We start from the raw sequence: 19,923 nt of genomic DNA on the forward strand, positions 1-19,923 counted from the left end.
TTCTGTGTATGAGAGGACTTTACCAAAACTCAGATAAAGCAGGTTGCCTGGATGCACACCAGAAATGTGCTTCAGGCTGTCAGGTTCCTGCTGTTCTTTCTCTCCACACCTTTTTGGCTTCGAGTAATTTGCAGGAGCTCCAACCCCCAGTTCCCTCCCAGGCCTCTCTTCTCTGCCAGATTCCATGCTCCTGCAGTCAAGCTCAGCAACCATCATTGCTCAAGGGCTCCACCCCACCCCAGCCCTGACTTGGTCAGGGAGGTAAAATCCTGCCCTGGAACATATATACAATAATCGGATTTTACTTTAAATTTTGCTGTAATAAATGATAAAACTGGCTTCACAGACATTGGAACACTGGTGTGGTTCTAAGGGCTGACATAGAACCTGAGATTTATGAGGGGTGAATTCTGTGATGTTTTCTCATGCTGGAGTTAGGATGTAGCCTTTATGTGAGGAAGAACCTTGCTTTTTATCTGACCCCACGCCCTTCGAATGATCTAATATTAGGTCTCTGTTAGTCACACTGTTAAAGGTAAGAGAGATAACTGGAAACGTATCAGCATGCCTAATTTACTGTTGTTATTTTTATTTGTTACAGTAAGTCAGGTTTCATGTTGCCTTCTCATGATTTCCAAATCATGAGCTATTTAGTATCTTAAATTTTACTCTCTTACAATAAAGAAATAATGCATCAAACAACAAAGATGGTTGAAAAGTATGCTTTTTATGAATGTGTGGCCCTGGTTTCATTTCTGTCTCTGAATTGGATTCCCTACCCTGATCTCAGTATAAATGAAGTTCTCTTATCTCTTTCTAGCAGGGAGGGTGTTCACTAGGATAAACATTATTATGTGGGAATATCTCCAGCCTTCCCGCACTTTCCCAGATAACAAAAAATAATGCTATCCTGGCCTGCCCAATTTCTACCCCACCCATACCCCCCTAAAGAGGGAGTGATTGTATTCCTTTTTTAATTTCTGGGAGAAGGGCTGTATTAATGTACACAATCAAGAGATAGAAAAGGAGAGAAAGAAAGAAAAGACAAGTGTGGGGTTAGGCTGGGACAAAGGCATGAGGAAATTGTGGAGAGAGATGCTTCAGAATAAATGCAGCAGCTCTGAGTGGAAATGGGCAGAGAAGAAAGGAGAATTCATAAATGTTGCTGTGCACCATATTGACCTTCATGGTTTTCAAGAACCTCAGCTAAAGAATGTGAGTCTTTGAAATTTCTTTTTGTGCTGAACTATATTCCTTTCTTTCTTTTTTTAAAAACACATTGTAATGAAGGGGTAATTTTTCATTCGGGAGATTACCAAAATACATTAATCATATTTCTATTTGTTTATAATTTTGATGGTATTAATGAATCCATAATATATATCATTATAAAGCATTTTCTGTGTTTTAAATTTGTCTTTAGTTTCTGCAAGTTGAATTACAGGCTCAGAGTGTGAATATGCTAATAACTCTTGATACATATTGCAAATTGCTTCCCAAAAAAGTTGTGCTAACAAACACAGCCATCAGCAGTGTCTTAGAGTGTCTGTTCCACGTCATCACCACCAACAAACCAATGTGTTGAGATGAAGTGTTTCTTTCTGTTATGCAAAAAAAGGATTTTTTATTGAAGTGTAGTTGATTTGCAATGTTGTGTTAGTTTCAGATGTATAGCGCAGTGATTCAGTTATACATATATAATATGTATATATATTTCCTTTTCCTGGAGAAGGAAATGGCAACCCACATTTCTTTTTCAGATTCTTTTTCCTAACAGATTATTACAAAGTATTGAGTAGAGTTCCCTGTGCTATATAGTAGATCCTTGTTGATTATCTATTTTTATATATACATATTGATCCCAAACTCCTAATTTATCCCTGCCCTCCTTTCCCCTTTAATAACTATAAATTTGTTTTCTGTGTCTGTGGGTCTATTTCTGTTTTGTGAATAAGTTCCTTTGTTTTTGTTTGTTTTGTTTTAGATTCTACATATAAATGATATCATGTGATGTTTATCTTTCTGTCTGGCTTACTGAACTGAATATGGTGATCTCTAGCGAACTGTAGTTCTTTGACCACCACACAACTCAGAGACTAAGCCATGTGGATTCCAGTTCTATACAGGCTATCCATGAAAAATATTTCAGTGTTTCCTCCTTTTCTAAGGGGTTTCTACCACTTAGCTCCAATTCAGAGGCGCAATATTATGATCACACAGCTTCATGACTTGGATATCCTGAGATTGGTCACAATCCTTTGAATGGGTCTACAATAAGTGTTGACACAGTTCATCTCTACTTTAACTAATCTGATGAATCTGAGAAGACCTGTGTTATTACCATAGATGAGAAATTTTTTTTAGAAAAGAACTTTTTTTGGCTGCCAGGCATGGCTTGTGGGTTCAACCAGGGATTGAACCTGGGCCCCCTGCATTGGAAGCATGGAATCTTAACAACTGGACAGCCAGGGAACCCCTGGTAAGAAACTTTCTAATCAGAGTTTATTAAATAGTGAGGAAACAATGATTCTGCTGATGCCCTTGCAATTAAAAAAAAATTATTATTAGAAAAATTTCTACTCCCGTAAGCTGTCAGAAAGATGTAGTACTGTGTTTATTTATAAAAGAAATATCTTCAGTAATTTTTTTATCCTATGTATTTTACTAGAGAAAATGTTTATATGCTTTATCAGGTTCAAAAATGCATTCTTAGGTCATGTTCACCAGTTCAGCCTGTCAAGAGCAATCATGGGGTCCAGGAGAAGCGTGTGCTTCCCTGAACTGCCCAAAATTTCAGAGTTGGTACTTGTCTCTCATCCTTATGAAATGGTGCACTCTTAATCTGGAGACAATAGACTAATATTTTATATTTATCTGGTTTTTCCTCTTTTTCACTGTTCAGGTGTTTGTTACCCCCAGGAAGAAGTTTGTGAAAGACAAGTTTTAAGTGATCAACAAACTAAAAGCTTATTTTAGGTGGCTAGAGTTTCCTTGGTCCTTTTTAGAACAGAAAATTGGAGTTCATCTGTATTCACTATCTTTTTCTCTATACCAGTTTAATCATTTAACTGATTTTTATCCACACAAGGCCTCGTGCTCTAATTCTCTGACTTCCCCTGTTATCCAAAGCATTTTTTTTTCCTGTCCTACCTTCCAAGCTCATCTCCTGGAGCATGAAATATAGCTGTTGTTTTGCTAAATTTATGCCAGTCCTGCAAAGTTCCCCTAACCCAAGAGGACTTTCTTGATTACCTTGGGTTGGATGGAGTGGAGTGTGCTTTCTGCGAAACTGTTTAGATGCTTACATTATATTTCTGTATGTGGCTTACCTCCACTCTCAGGATACTGGGGCCTGCATTTGGGGCCCACTGGGAAGCACCATCCAAATCATCTAAAGTAGAAGCTGACTTTGCTAGGAGCTGGGGCTGTGGGTTCCTGCCAAGATCCACAGAGGTGCCAGGATCTACAGAACCAAGTCAAGCCAGAGTCCATAGGCAGATTGAGGTCCAGATACCAGGGTGCACAGATGAATGTGACACCTAGGGGTCCTAAGGCAGGGATCTGAGTCAGGGCCTCCAGTTTAAGAGACAAAGTGAAAGAAGATAGGGGTCAAGGCTAATGTGGGAGAAAGGAGAATTACAAGCAAACTTTTTTTTTTTTAACTTTTATTTTGTATTTTGTGTTTGTATAGTTGATTAGGGGCTTCCCTGGTAGCTCAGCTGGTAAAGAACCCGCCTGTACTGCGGGAGACCTGGGATCAATCCCTGGATTGGGAAGATCCCCTGAAGGAGAGCGTGGCAAGCCACTCCAGGATTCTTGCCTGGAGAATTCCCATGGACAGAGGAGCCTAGCGGGCTGCAGTCCATGGGGTTACAAAGAGTCAGACATGGCTGAGCAACTAAGAACAGCATAGCCAATCAAAAATGTTGTGGTAGCTCCACGTGTACAGGGAAGGGACTCAGTCATGTATATACATACATCCATTCTCCGCCAAAATGTTTTGAACCATAGCTTATACATCCTTGAGTCCAGGTGAGGCATAGCATATGGGGCAGACATATGTGAGAGGTAAACAGTATGTACAAAGAGACTGGTACAAATTTAGCATAACAACAGCAACTATATTTCATGTTCTTATTACATTATCTTGTCAAGTAAATAAATGATTGAGTACCTGTAAAGATGCTTCCTGTCTAAAGATGCTTTCTGTCTGAGGAACAGGCAGGATATTTGAGTGTCAGAGTAGAAGGGCCCAGGGTTTCTTGCTTAGGATAGAGAATATGTATTTTCATGCATCTCCAGAGGGTGTTTTTATTTCTTGCTCATTTTCCACAACTGCAATCAATACACAGTTAACACTTGATCTTCTGTTTAATCAACAAATTTCAAGTTCTGTCGGTTATCTCTTCTCTGAGAGGTAATCGATATGTAATTCTGTGTCAGTCAGGGGTTGATTAAAGATGCAGAAACACTGGAGGGATATAGAATAGGGACCTGTTTTTACACTTGGATGAGGTGAGGGCGCTCCCTGTGTGTACCTTTGGCCCAGCGTCCAGGGTTGAGCCTGAAGTTGCTGTGGTCAGCCACATGGACAGTTGAGAAGTGAATAGGCACAGGACGGACAGACAGAGCAAAGACACCCTGGGACCTCCATCTGTCTCTCCTTCATTGCGAGGTGACCTGCAGGAGAAGCTGGTGCCCTTTGTGACAGCTGCACTCACACCTGGCCCGGGACTTAGGGAAGCGGACAGGGGAGATCTGGCAGGAGGAACCAGGGTCTGGGCGCTGCCTCTCACTAGCAAGCCAAGCCGGCAGGTCAGGTGACAATATTCACCAGCGGCTCTGCAGGTTCCTCCAGGAAGTGAGAACACGGCTGCTCCTTCACTTCTGCCTTCCAGATCTGATGCAAAACATCGCCTGTGGCCAATGCAAACCTGGAACCCTACAGGGAAGGGAATTCTTGGAAACATAGTTCCATTTCAGCTCAGTTCACAAGGTACAAAGCCACTACAGTCTATGCTTTGTCAACCTGCCTTTCTCATACCCTTTTTTTTTTTTTCCAACTTCTGTTTAACTTCCAAATAAATACAATAGCAACATTGTGTTTTTGCCTAACATGAGGCAGTTATTCTTGTATCACCTAAAACATGCTTCTCTCTCCTGTAAAGAGGTTCAGAGTCCCTCATATGTTGCTTGGGTGATGATAATTCCTGTCCTAGCAAATGTCACACTCCCCTGTTGCCATTCTGTAACTTAAATACTGAAGTATACAGTTAATTATCATGAAAATGTCTTATGTTAGATGGGAGGGGAGTGAGAGAGAACCTTCTTTAGACAATCAAACATTTTAAACCAAAGCTAGACTCAGTAAAACCTATATATTTTAAATGAGATTATTGATGTGCTAAACTGATGACACAGTTCCTGAGCTTAAGTTGGTTATTTCTATCTCTTTTTAGTGCTGTTGAGTTTGTCCTAAAATGAGGGGCTCACAGCCAAGCCTAGCTTAGTGATTCTGCAGTTTAGCCTGGTGCTCTCTGATGAACATGCATGCAGTGAAACCCCCAGGCGTATCTTTACCTAAAGGATCTGAATATTGTGATGAAGAAGCTTTGAAAAGAGGGTCCTGGGTGACAGAGGTGGAGTCATAGGGAGGAAGGGCAGTGCCTGTCTAGCCCAGCACTGGGTCTTAGAAGTGTTAAGTGTTGCTTGGTTGCGGTGTCCAGCTCTTTGCGACCCCCATGGACTGTAGCCCACCAAACTCCTCTGTCCATGGGATTCTCCAGGCAAGAATATTGGAGCGGGTTGCCATTCCCTTCTCCAGGGGATCTTCCCGACCCAGGTGTCATACCCAGGTCTTCTGCATTGCAGGGAGACTCTTTATTGTCTGAGCCACCAGGGAATTAGAGCTGACCTCCAAAGACAAGGGAACAGCAAAGACAAGGGTTAGAGGGTATATCATTCTGGCAGAGGCAATCCTGCTCTGGTACCCAGATGGCAAAGTGTGATACAGATGGAGAGTGGGCAGTCTTTCCATTTCTTAGAAATCAGTCATCAGTTTAGTCACTCAGTTGTGTCTGACTCTTTGCAACCCTATGGACTGCAGCACTCCAGGCTTCCCTGTCCATCACCAACTCCTGGAGCTTGCTCAAACTCATTTCCATTCAGTCGGTGATGCCATCCAACCATCTCATCCTCTGTCGTCCCCTTCTCCTCCTGCCCTCAATCTTTCCCAGCATCAGGGTCTTTTCTAATGAGTCAGTTCTTCGCATCAGGTGGCCAAGGTATTGGAGCTTCAGCTTCACCATCAGTCCTGCCAATGAGATCATCCTGAGTAAACTACACATATCATGGCTCCATCCAGCATATCTAAGGTTTGTAAGTTTGGGGAAGTCATGGAAGCCGGAGGGCATAGACCTAGGGACAGTGATGGCAGGAGGGACAGCACCGGGCCTGTAGGAAGTGACAGCATCAGGCATGGTTGCAGGGGGGAAGCATGTCTGAGGTTTCTCTGTGACATATCTCCTTGGGACTCACAAATCAATGGGGCCAGAGGCTAAGGATGGGGCAAGGAGGGAGGTGGGGTAGCACAAGGATCTTTGTGGAAATATGTATCTTGATTGTGGTGGTTGTTACATGAATCTACACATGGGATAAAACTGCATGGAACTATATGCACTCACACAAATGCACACACCCACATACATGTAAAACTGATGAAATGTGAGGATTGTAGCAATGCCAGTGTCCTGGTTTTGTTCAAGATATTACCACTGAGGAAAACTGAGGGTACGCAGAATCTTTCTGAACTATTTTTGCAACACCCTATGAATCAGTAATTGTTTCAAAATGAGAGATATTAAAAAACAAAACTAGGAGAAATAATTGTATCAAAATAGTTAGGTTTGGGCCTGGGCATCAATATATTTTTTTTTAAAGCCTACCCGATTATTCCAACTAAAGCAAGATTGAGAATTGTCACTTACCGTGGAAACCCTGTGGGTCAGACTCTGGGTTTTAGTAAGGACATATGGTGCATGTACCATATATTATATAATATCTCTGGGTGATTCTGGGGCAGTACTCTGTAATCAAGCATACTAATACTCTTCATCTAATTGTGTGACTATCCACACCAGTGAAGTGAAGTGAAGTGAAAGTCGCTCAGTCGTGTCCGACTCTTTGCGACCCCATGGACTATACAGTCCACGGAATTCTCCAGGCCAGAATACTGGAGTGGGTAGCCTTTCCCTTCTCCAGGGGATCTTCCCAACCCAGGAATTGAACTCAGATCTCCTCCGTTGCAGGCGGATTATTTACCAGCTGAGCCACAAGAGAAGCCCTATCCACACCAAGTGAGATAAATAAGAACAACAGAAACTGGTAGAGACTTTGTAGCAAGTGTCCAGTTCTTTCCTTTATGTTGAGGGGGTGAGCGGGTGATAAGAGGGAGGAAAGCAGAAAAGCTGTACTACTGTAATTTGGGCAAAATTGTTATTTGATTTTATTTGACCCACAGGTTGTTATGAGACCTGATGAAATACAGGAACTAATCAGAATCACTTACAGATCTATGTACAGAGATATCTGTCCACATTAAAATTGGGAGCAATGAGAAGCAATCTAAGTATTCAACTACATGAAAATGATTACATAAATTATGTGATAGATTTATTGTGGAATATTATACAAGTATAAGGATTGTGCTTTAAAAGAACAATGGTATGGGAAATCCTCATTATTGAATATTCAGCAAAAACACGTTTATTTTGATAAGTGTAATTTTTAAGCAGACAAGATAGCAATAAGTCAGTATTAACACTGAGTGTTTCTAGATGGTAAGTATACAGACAATTTTTATTTCTTTATACTTTTCATTTTTTAATGTTCTATAATAAACAAGTTAACTTTCATCGTTGGAAATAAATGTTATTAATTGTCAAGTATGCTAAGATATGTTAGTGTATCCAAATATGCAAATAGCTAAATTGCAGTTGGTGAGCTTCTTGAGGCTAATCAAAGTATTTAATTAATGGATTATAAAAGTTCTGGGAAATACTACTTTATGTAAATCTACATTGAAATGATAGCAATAGAGAAAAAAACCAATCAGGATTTATTAGTCCTTCCAAAATCCAGATATTTTTCTTGTGACAGCTTTAATACACATGTGTTGCAGAGTACAACTTAATTTGAAGTTTTTATTTTCTATTTCTAAAACTTAAGGGCAATAATCTGAGTCCATTAGCTAAAGCAAACCATTATAGTAAAATAATTAATTTTTACTTCACGCTAACTATATGCTTGGAGAAGGAAATGGCAACCCACACCAGTGTTCTTGCCTGGAGAATCCCAGGGATGGGCAAGCCTGGTAGGCTGCCATCTATGGGGTCACACAGAGTCGGACACGACTGAAGCGGCTTAGCAGCAGCAGCAGCAACTATATGCTAGGGTCTTTCTGTTTTGCCTATTTAATCCTAACACCAGTCCTCTGGAATAGATGTTATTATTATTCATTCTTGGAGTAGGAAATGGCAACCCACTCCAGTATTCTTGCCTGGAGTATTCCGTGGACAGTGGAGCCTGGCATGCTACTGTCCATGGGGTTGCTGAGAGTCTGACGCGACAGAGCACACACACATGCATTATCTATTTTACAGAGAAGGAAACTAAGTCTCAGTGAAGTCAAAGTCACACAGTTAGATTGTCTGACTTAAGAGTCAGGACTCCAACACAGCAGTCCTCAAGGAAAGAGGTTTAGGCTACACTGGCGTGGAGAGTAAGATAGGATATGAATTTTTCACGAAGAAGGGCTCTGACAGAGGCCACTGAGGATGGGCGGAGCTCAAGGCAGGTGGAAGTTATTTGTGGGAAGGCATTGGTTATCTGGGCCTGTTTTGCAGTGTGCCTGACACAGAGGGCATGCCTGTGTGCCCTGGTGGAAGGAAAGGGCTCTCAGGGGCAGCTCTGTGCTCCAGGAGAATATGGAGCCAGCCTGGCTCTAGCTGACAGCCACTGCGTCCCCGGAAGGAACAAGGTGCATGGTCTGGAGGCCGCCCCCATGTGGGAGTGGAGCTTGGAAACCTGGCTAGGGAAGCGCCATGGTGGGCAGGGACTTGGACAGGAGAGAGAAGAAATCCCCTTTTCTGGTGGGTGGAGAGTCTGGGAGTTCTGAGGATTCCCACACTGCTGGTGGAAGAAGGAAAGACGTTGCAGGGAGGACAAAGCTCCCAATTCGGGACCAGACGCTATGTCTTCAGGCCCTACTTGACTTTGATTTGCAGTCAGCTCATAAGACACCCACTTTGGAAGGGAGGAGGGAGAAAAGAAGGAAGATGTGAAGGAAGCTGATCTGGACCAGTTGCCATGCTGGGCTCCAAGGAAATGTCCGCAGCACCAGCACACGGAAGACCCTCAGGCATTAGGTGCTAACAGTGTTATTGACATTGCTACTCATCCTCACAACACCACAGGGAGGTGTTATTACCTATATTGTACAGATGACAAAAATGAAGTTCAGGAAAGAGAAGTGATTGGAAAGGTGGAGTCAAAATTGAACAGCAGTTTGTCTGACTCCAAACTCCAGGACCCTGTAGTAGGGAGAGCGTGGCAAGGCTACAGCTGGTGTTGGTAAAGACACAGTGAGGGGAGAGAGTAGCAGGTGGAAAAGAGGGAGGTGGGGACCAGAGGTGGAAGGAAAGAACTCCTTCTGGAAAAGCTCCCCCCAGCACTGGGCTGCCTCGTGAAGCTGCCCACCAGGAGTAAAGGACCAAGAGAGGCCAGGGACAGGACTTTCCTCTCCTGGACAGGCTTAGAGCTGCAGGCAGGCTCTGGGCATCAGCAGGAGCATCAGCCACTGTTAATAGAGAAGCAGCCTTGGCACCTGGCTGGGGCCATGCCTGGTAGTTACCAAGGCAGCCTCTGAGCCATCTCTGAGCCCGTCTTGGGTGCTTCAGGGGCTGAGGCGGTGCTTGGCTCCCAGGAGTTTTGTTAGCAGGTGCTCAGGCAAGATCACCTGTGCACTTACATGTTGTTGCCGGTATGACGAGATTCGCCTTCTCTGACATTTACACCTTTAGGCTAAAAGAACCCAGAGGACCACATGACTCAAAAGTTGATTCATCTTTCCGTGGCCAAGAGTTACAAGCCTTGGAACTCTCAGGCGAGATCCACTCTTGGCATCATGACCACATTCCTCTTTTGAAATTCCTCTTTGCAAGGAGAGTGGCATGTGTTGTTTTTTCCAGCAGTAGAAATGTTAGGTTGGTACAAAAGTAATTGTGATTTCAGACTGTGAATTTTGGATTATAACTAGGCTCAGACATAGCTTTATTAATCAAAATAGGAACAATTACAATCAACACATTTTTGCCAATGAGAAATAAGTTTGCTTATTTCTGTAGTGTAAAAATCCATGCTTCAGGATTCAATGAACTCTTGGAAAGCATTTTCTACCTGCTGCTGGTTGTGGTAGCATTTTGCCTGCAAAAAGTTGTCAAGATGCTTGAAGAAGTGGTAGTTGGTGAGAGGTCAGGGGAATACGGCAGACAAGACAAAACTTACCAGCCCAGTTCATTCAGTTTTTGAAACATTGGGCTGGGCATTGTTTTGGAGAAGAATTGGGCCCATTCTGCTGACCAATGCCTGCTGCAGGCGTTGCAGCTTTCCGTTTACCTAATCGATGTGCTGAGCGAACGTTTCAGATGTAACAGTTTTGCCAAGATTCAGGAAGCTATAGTGGATCAGACGGGCAGGAGACCGCAAAACAGTGACCATGACTTTTTTTGGGTGCAAGTTTGGCTTTGGGAAGTGCCAGTTGTTGTATACAATCCACTTTTCGTCCCATGTCACAATCTAATTGAGAAATGTTTCCCTGTTGTGTAAAATAAGAGAAGACAACACTTCAAAATAGTGATTTTTTTGATTGGCAGTCAGCTCATGAGACACCCACTTATGGAGCTTTTTCACCCTTCCTTCAAATGCCGAAGGACCATAGCATGGTCAACACTGAGTTCTTCAGCAGCTTCTTGTGTGGTGGTAAGAGGATCAGCTTCGATGATTGCTCTCAATTGGTTGCTGTCAATTTCCAACGGCCTCCCACTACGCTCCTCATCTTCAAGCTCTCGTCTTGAATCACCACTTGGCAAAACTCCTTGAACCACCGCTGCATTGTACATTCATTAGCAGTTCCTGAGCCAAATGCGTTGTTGATGTTGCGAGGTGTCTCCACTGCTTTATGACCTATTTTGAACTTGAATAAAAATATCACTTGAGTTTGCTTTTTGTCTAACATCATTTCTATAGTCTAAAATAAATATAAAATAAACAGCAAGTAACAAGTCATTAGCAAAAAAAATATAAAGCAAGAAGTGTGCATTAAAATGATATACAACATAACCACTTTTGTGTAGGAAAGTATTCCAATATCAAATGGCAAAGTTCAACAGTGTAAAACCATAATTACTTTTGCACCAACCTAATACACATTTTTCCCTCTGGAAAACTTGGCTGTTTTACTGATAACTAATTTGTTTACTGATAATGATTACCTAGCAGCAGCTGAGGTAGGGACCCAGATATCACACTGCAAAATTTATTACGTTTCCTCTGTGTGCAGACCATTGTGCTAAGAGGTTGGGGTGCTGCAAAAGATGTGGGGATGCAGGTCTCAACCAGGAGAGTTTACAGGCTAATCAAAGAAAGAAGATAGGAAAAACAGCGTGACAACAACTGCAACAGGCAGGATCTGTGCTGCTCACACAGCCATGGTGTGATTAGAATTGAGTCAGGGATGCAGAGAAAGGCTTCAGGAGAAGGAGGTCCACCAGCCATGTTTTGGAAAAGAGAAGCCAGAGTCTGGCAAGGAGAAAGGAGGAGAGAAGGACAACCCTGAAATTGACCTTGGGGTATTTTTTAAATATTGCTCTTGTTCTTATTGGTTGATTCAGATCAGCCATAGTGCATGAAGGATAAGAATATTTGATTTAAGAAGTCAAACAGGATCTTCTAAAATTAGGTCAGAATATTTGCCCAAGGAGAGGTCAGAGCCAGGTTTCAGAACTGTTTGGGAAATTGTTAGTACTGGTCCCAGGACCTGATGCTTTAGTGGTAAGGTAGGCCACGTGAATATTTGCTTTCTCTGTTGATGCAAATGGTAGATCTCCCAGGCGAATAGCTCAGTGAGCCTTGCCTTCACATCTCTGAAGGTGAAGATTTTGGACTGCCTTTGTGGGCAATATGGTACCACTGGAGGATTTGAAGCAGAGCAGTTAGATCATCATATCTGTATTTTAGAAAGACCATTCTATCATCTGTTAGTATTATTCTCGGCTATAATTTTGAAATACCAGTAGTCTTTCTTCTCCCAATATCTCTTTATTCACCTCTCACTAACCTCTCATCTCCTTGCTCCTTCAAGCAAGGTTAGTGTGTGTTCATCACCTCAGTGATGGATACTCAACAGATAACAGGCCTATAGGTGCCTGTTCTGCTGGCTTTTGAGTTTCTCAAGTCTAAGCCCCTGTGTGAAGGAAGGACTCTGACATCCACCAGAGATTTGGGAGAAGACGTGATGGCTCACTTGAAGGTCCCTGTATCCAGTATCTGGAGAATTTGGGGGATGAAGGGGTGCAGAGGGAAAGCAAGAGCTGTATAGTCATTAAGGGGTTCTTGAAGGCAGGGTTGTGTGTCCCAGGCGGCTGGAAATGGAACCCTGTGCTAGAACCACCAATTAGGTTGTGAGACTGGGGAGAGAGGAACCTGCCCCTTACTTCTAGGGTGGAGCCCTAGAAAAGTGGCAAGACCCTAAAGAAGTGGATTTGGGGCATGTCTTGGCAGACAGGGCTGTGAAACAGCCCCACAAACTTCCCCATGCCGCAGCATGGATTGAGAGCAAGGGAATTACCCCCATGCTGCTGGGAGGGGCCAAGCAGAGTGGCTGGCTTTGAAAGGGATTAGTGGGTAGGAGTGAGGGCAGCTCAGCTGCCATCTGCATGGACGATGGTCAAGGGCAGATGAGATGATGATGGTCTCAGCAGATGCACATGTGGACAGATGACAAAGACTAGGTATCTTCCCTAATCCTCCCCACCTCCACTACAGTATAGCCCTTTGTGCCCTAGAACAAAGACATAACCTGATTGGTAAAGGTTTGACTCCTCTCATGAGATGAGGGCTAAAATAGAAATTAAGTTGGATTATAGAGAAAATAAAGGAACTTTCCAGATGGCATTAGTGGTAAAGAGCACACCTGCCAAAGCAGGAGACATAAGAAATGCAGGTTCAATCCCTGGGTGGGGAAGATCCCCTGAAGAAGGAAATGGCAACCCACTCCAGTGTTCTTGCTGGAGAATCCCATGGATGGTGGAGCCTGGCAGGCTATAATCTATAAGGTCGCAAGGAATTGGACATGACTGAAGCAACTTAGCATATAGCATGCATAGAAAAATAAATATTTACATATCTGTAGGAGAAGGCAATGGCACCCCACTCCAGGACTCTTGCCTGGAGAATCCCATGGACGGAGGAGCATGGTAGGCTGCAGTCTGTGGTGTTGCTAAGAGTCGGACACGACTGAGTGACTTCACTTTCGCTTTTCACTTTCACACATTGGAGAAGGAAATGGCAACCCACTCCAGTGTTCTTGCCTGGAGAATCCCAGGGACGGGGGAGCCTGGTGGGCTGCCGTCTATGGGGTCGCACAGAGTCGGACACGACTGAAGCGACTTAGCAGCAGCAGCAGCTGACTAAGGTTTGTGTCTGCCTCTCTCTGTTGTTAAATGATACAGATTTTTTTCCAGTTAATTAACCTGGGGTTCTACTTGACTTTCTACAGAATTTTGCAGAGAACTCTGGAATTTTTAAATGCCACAGCTTTTACCTCTGATCCTGTGTTTTGGGCTCAATGTTGCCTTCTCATAAGTTCAGAGGATGCTGAAAAACAATTGTTAGAGTAGCCCAAGTTTATGTGAAGAGTAACCGCAGCAAAGGGTAGGAAAATCAGCATGTAGTAGGTCCTGACCAGGCCAGCTCATAAGCCCTGGCTTGCAGGCATGCTCAGTTGTGTCTGATTCTTTGTGACCACATGGACCACAGCCCACCAGGCTCCTCTGTCCATGGGATTCTTCAGGCAAGAATACTGAAGAGGGTTACCATGCCCTCCTACAAGGGAATCTTCCCAATCTAGGCATTGAAACTGGGTCTCCTGCCTTGTAGGCAGATTCTTTACCATTGATCCATCAGGGAAGCCCCATAAATCCCTGCTGCTGCTGCTAAGTCGCTTCAGTCGTATCCGACTCTGTGCAACCCCATAGACGGCAGCCCACCAGGCTCCCCCGTCCCTGGGATTCTCCAGGCAAGAACACTGGAGTGGGTTGCCATTTCCTTCTCCAATGCATGAAAGTGAAAAGTGAAAGTGAAGTCACTCAGTGGTTTCTGACTCTTAGCGACCCCATGGACTGCAGCCTACCAGGCTCCTCCGTCCATGGGATTTTCCAGGCAAGAGTACTGGAGTGGGGTGCCATTGCCTTCTCCACCATAAATCCCTAAATGGATATAAATAGAAAATTCTTAGGTTCCTGTAAAATAAGTGCAGATAAAGAGAAGTTACTTACCATGGAGCACTGGCATTGGAGAAAAGAGAGACTACATGGGAGAATATTTTATAATTCCAGTCCTGGACATAGACCTGGGGCATGGGGCTTGTTGAGTGGCAACAAGGCAACTGTTGCCTGATACAGTGATATAAATCACCACTGGAGGCTGACATGGCTCTTCTAGGGGGGAAAAGCCAGGGGGCCCCTTAGTCTTGGGCTCCTAGGACCGGTCCACTCCTCACCCTGGGGGCTGTGACCCACAACACCATCCTAGGTATGTCCAGCTGAGGAACGAAGGGGGTCCCTGGGAGGCTGGCTGTTGTGAGGCACTTGTATTTATTTTTAAATACCCTGGCATGAGTAATGTGATATGTATGTGAACAAGCAAATCCTAATCCTTTTAACTCTTGGTGTGTGTGTGCTCAGTTACTCAGTCATGTCCGACTCTCTGCAACCCCATTCACCGTAGCCAGGCTCCTCTGTCCGTTGGATTCTCCAGGGAAGAACGCTGGAGTGGGTTGCTATTTCCTTCTCCAGGCAGGGTGGGTTAATTAGTAGGTAAAATAAGCAAGTCAATTCTAGTCTCTGTCAACAATTTAGGTTGCATTCTTTGCATAAAAATGTTAGAAGTAATTCTTCATTTAGTAGAACCCACAGATTTTTCGGTATGTGTTTGGTATATGTGTTTATATAATAATATGACTTGCCTTGTGTGAATAAGGGTTAAAAATCACCAAGCCCCAGATTCGCTGGTGGTTCATTGGTGATGAATTTGCCTGTCAATGCAGGGGACAAGTGTTTGATCTCTGATATGGGACAATCCCACATGCTGCAGAGCAGCTAAGTCCTTGCACCACAACTATCGAGTCTGTGCTCTAGAGCCCGGAACTGCAACCACTGAGCCCATGCTCCACAACAAGAGAAGCCAGCGCACAGCAACTACAAAGTAGCCCCTGTTGGTGCATCTAGAGAAAAGCCCATGCGGCAAAAAAGACGCAATACAGCCAGAAATAAAAGAATGAATAAATAAAAATGTTTTAAATCAGCAAGCTCACTATTATGTCTTCATGTAGGGTCAGGGGTTGGAGCCCACAGGTGTGGTGTCTCCGAGAATAGGATGGCTCTCACCCTTCCCCGACCCCACCCATTAACCAGAGGAGCCCAGTCTTTGTGTTCACTTCAAAAAGTCTGCCTCCAACAGAGGTTTGCAGAATGGGACAAGATTACAAGTGGAGATCCATATACCGTGTGTCCAAATATACATGTCCAAATTCTGCTTTATTGACTATGCCAAAGCCTTTGACTGTGTGGATCACAATAAACTGTGGAAAATTCTGAAAAGATGGGAATACCAAACCACCTGACCTGCCTCTTGAGAAACATATGCACAGGTCAGGAAGCAACAGTTAGAATTGGACATGGTACAACAGACTGGCTCCAAATAGGAAAAGGAGTACGTCAAGGCTGCATTTTGTCACCTGCTTATTTAACTTCTATGCAGAGTACATCATGAGAAACTCTGGGCTGGAAGAAGCACAAGCTGGAATCAAGATTGCTGGGAGAAATATCAATAACCTCAGATATGCAGATGACACCACCCTTATGGCAGAAAGTGAAGAGGAACTAAAGAGCCTCTTGATGAAAGTGAAAGAGGAGAGTGAAAAAGTTGGCTTATATCTCAACATTCAGAAAACGAAGATCATGGCATCAGGTCCCATCATTTCATGGGAAATAGATGGGGAAACAGTGGGAACAGTGTCAGACTTTATTTTGAGGGGGCTCCAAAATCACTGCAGATGGTGACTGCAGCCATGAAATTAAAAGACGCTTACTCCTTGGAAGGAAAGTTATGACCAACCTAGATAGCATATTGAAAAGCAGAGATATTACTTTGCCAACAAAGGTCCATCTAGTCAAGGCTATGGTTTTTCCTGTGGTCATGTATGGATGTGAGAGTTGGACTGTGAAGAAAGCTGAGCACCGAAGAATTGATGCTTTTGAGCTGTGGTGTTGGAGAAGACTCTTGAGAGTCCCTTGGAATGCAAGGAGATCCAACCGGTTAAAGATCAGTCCTGGGCGTTCACTGGAAGGACTGATGCTGAAGCTGAAACTCCAATACTTTGGCCACCTCATGTGAAGAGTTGACTCATTGGGAAAGACTCTGATGCTGGGAGGGATTGGGGGCAGGAGGAGAAGGGGATGACAGAGGATGAGATGGCTGGATGGCATCACCAACTCGATGGACATGAGTTTAGGTGAACTCTGGGAATTGGTGATGGACAGGGAGGCTTGGCATGCTGCAATTCATGGGGTCACAGAGTTGGACATGACTGAGCAACTGAACTGAATGTTAGTGAAGGTAACACTCCTCTCTTATCCTTCTCTTTTCAGTCCTTCAAAAATGGACTTCATTCTGGAGTTGCGATGGGCAACCTGTGTCCTGGGGCCCTGAGAAGGGACCTTGTCCATTTGCCATGAGTCAGCAAGAACCAGTGACCCTGCACTCACCTCTCTGTGGCAGGCTTGGATGGCCCTGCTCAGTCAGGCCATGCTCCTACAGGCTTCACTGGACAGTTTCTCTCCCACCATTTTAGTTGAATTGAGTGTCCATGTGTCAGTGGTTATTCAGTGAATCATGCGGTTTATGGATATAGAGCTATTATTTGAATCTAGAATGCCTTTCCTCTCCACCTCAGTAGCCCATGTGATCTGTATGCTTCTCTTCAGATCCCTCCCTTTTCGAGAAAGGTGATTAAAAGAATGCTTCTTGAGAGGGAGGTTGCTGGAGCAAGCTCTTCACAGCTTAACAGCCCATCAGGTGCCCAGTCTGTCTCCTGCTCTTAGAGGTGGTTCCAGCTCGTAGATGCTCGGCCACTATGCCCAGAGGCAAATCCAGCCTGGGCATCAGCCAAACTCAAAGATCTTCCAGCTGCCTCACTGCTACCTTGAGAGTGTCACAAGTATGCAGGGGAGACTGAGTGTCTTAATTATAGGAAGAGAGGTCAATTTCCTTGGTCTTGTACACATGTCTTAAACTGGCAGTCGTGACCTCAAGATCAGTTGTAGGAGATTGGGAAGAGGTTGTGTTGCCAAGAACTTGAGTCTGAGACTCTCTATGCAGTGTTGGAGACAAACCTGGCTTTATGGGGCCCCTTCTCTTCTAGGCCACATCCACCTCCCTCTTCCTAGTGGCCACCTCAGTTCTCCTGTGGACCCTCTCCCTCCTGCAACCCACTTGGTCAGTTCAGGTCCCATGGATATTCCTCATTCTGACCCTTCTCCTGCTTGGGACCCACTCCTCTACTTGTTTGCAGGACTGAAGCAGAAAGATGACATGAGTTTGTAGCATGTAGCAGAGAGCTGACTGTAGCAGAGAGCTGACTAGCAGAAAGATGCCATGAGTTTGAGCAAGCTCCGGGAGTTGGTGATGGTCAGGGAAGCCTAGCATGCTGCAGTCTGTGAGGTCACAAAGAGTCGGACACGACTGAGTGATTGAACTGAACTCAGCAGAAAGATGCCTGAGAGCTTCTCCTGGGAGTGCAGGAGATGAGCAAAGGAACTAGCGGGATGTCTTTTCCTTAGGAGGAGACCACTTTCCACCCTGCCTCTGGCTGCCTCCCCAAAGAATGTGGTGGGTCTCCTGGCTTGCTGCTGTTTTCTGAAAACCCTTAGTTCAGTTTCCTTTTGACAAAATTATGAAGAAGGTCAAGTAAACTTCAGGCCCCTGGCTTCCCTTTCTGACACACATTTTTCACTCTCTGCTCCAGCCTGCCTCCCCTAATCCAATTCTTTCCTGTAAAAACCTCTTTCCCTGAAAAATCTCTGGCATCATTTCTTTATTCTGCTAAGATGCAAAGTCAGTGCTTTACCCTCCTCAGGGATATTTTAAGCCTCATCACTAATTACAGAGTGAGTGAGAGACTCTGTCCTCTGTTAAAGGAATTTCAGGCATATGCCAGCCCATGGGAGGATTCGGGAAGAGAGAGTACCTTCTATGACATTCAGATCACACCGACTTTGAGCTTCATGTGCCACAGAAGGTCAGTTCAAAGTCTGCTGATTAGTTGAAAAATTGTTTCTAGTCTGAGGATTTTTGAAAACTCTTTCAATGTTGTACTATGGCATACTGACTTAAGAGGGAACAAATCCTCCAGAGATTACTTAAAAGTATCAGTTAAAATTTATAAATGAAGGAAATGATTCCATACTCTACCATGATGATTTAGCTTGGCTAGGTCATCTTACACTAAAACATAGACTAAAAAGATGATTTTTAGTGGCCGCCTTGTATGACAGTGAACTCGAACCTTTACGGCGCCAGCGACTGCTTTCGTGGCAGACAATTTTTCCACAGACTGGGGGTAGAGTGGGGATGGTTTGGGGATGATTCAAGCATGTTACATTTATAGTGCACTTTATTTCTATTTTTATTACATTGGATCCACATCAAATCCAAATCAAGTATTAGAACCCGGAGGATGAAGTATCCTGTTGTATAACATTGAAAGTGAAGTGAAAGTGTTAGTCGCTCAGTCATGTCCAACTTTTTTCAACCCTATGGACTGTAGCCCTCCAGGCTCCTTTGTCCAAAGAATTCTCCAAGTAAGAATGCTGGAGTGGGTAGCCATTTCCTTCTCCAGGGGGTCTTCCTGACCCAGGGATCGATCCTAGGTCTCCCGCATTGTAGGTAGATTGTTTACAGTTTGAACCACCTTGATGTAAATGGAGAGTATTCAACTGAAAAATACTTACAAGCCTTTTATCCTTGGCCACTGGAATAGGATTCATGGACGAGCAGCATCTGTGTCACCTGGGAGCTTGCTAGGATGCAGACTCCCAAGCCCCACTCCTGAGCTGAAGAATCAAATCTACATCTTAAGGTCTCCCAGGTGATCTGTATACACATTGAAGTTTGAAAAGAAAACATGGCCAAGGACTTCCCTGGTGGTCCAGTGGTTAAGATTCTGAGCTACTGCTACAGGCGGTGTGGGTTGGACCTCTGGTTAGGGAATTAAGCTCTCGCATGCCACGTGGCCAAAGAAAGAAAGGAAACCTGGTCACTTACTGGAATTATCTGATATCTTTAAAAATCTATAGCTACTTGGATTCTATGTTCAAAGTCTTTCCAACGTGTTGGGAGTAGAGCCCAGTGATTTCTATATTTAAAAAAATCTCCCCAGGAACAGTCAAGTTTGGGAACCGTCAATCTGATCCATCTTTTCTGATGAGGAAAATGACCACCAGAGTGGTAAAATGACCTTTCCAAATTATCAACAGATTAAAATCCAGATGCTGCCCATGGGGCCAATCTAGCCTACACATATACACA

At 44.0% G+C, this 19,923-nt stretch overlaps 1 long non-coding RNA gene across 1 annotated transcript; it reads left to right on the forward strand.

Annotated features, from left to right (window-relative positions):
• The first annotated feature begins 2,604 nt into the window (after positions 1 to 2,604).
• On the forward strand, positions 2,605 to 11,273 carry LOC121820167 (uncharacterized). The gene is made up of 3 exons (XR_006060606.2): positions 2,605 to 4,996; positions 6,276 to 6,374; positions 10,989 to 11,273. It is a non-coding gene; the product is annotated as an uncharacterized LOC121820167 (long non-coding RNA).
• Positions 11,274 to 19,923: the final 8,650 nt, after the last annotated feature.

The sequence above is a fragment of the Ovis aries genome, chromosome 8, assembly GCF_016772045.2.
Source record: "Ovis aries strain OAR_USU_Benz2616 breed Rambouillet chromosome 8, ARS-UI_Ramb_v3.0, whole genome shotgun sequence".
NCBI classification, from domain to species: domain Eukaryota; kingdom Metazoa; phylum Chordata; class Mammalia; order Artiodactyla; family Bovidae; genus Ovis; species Ovis aries.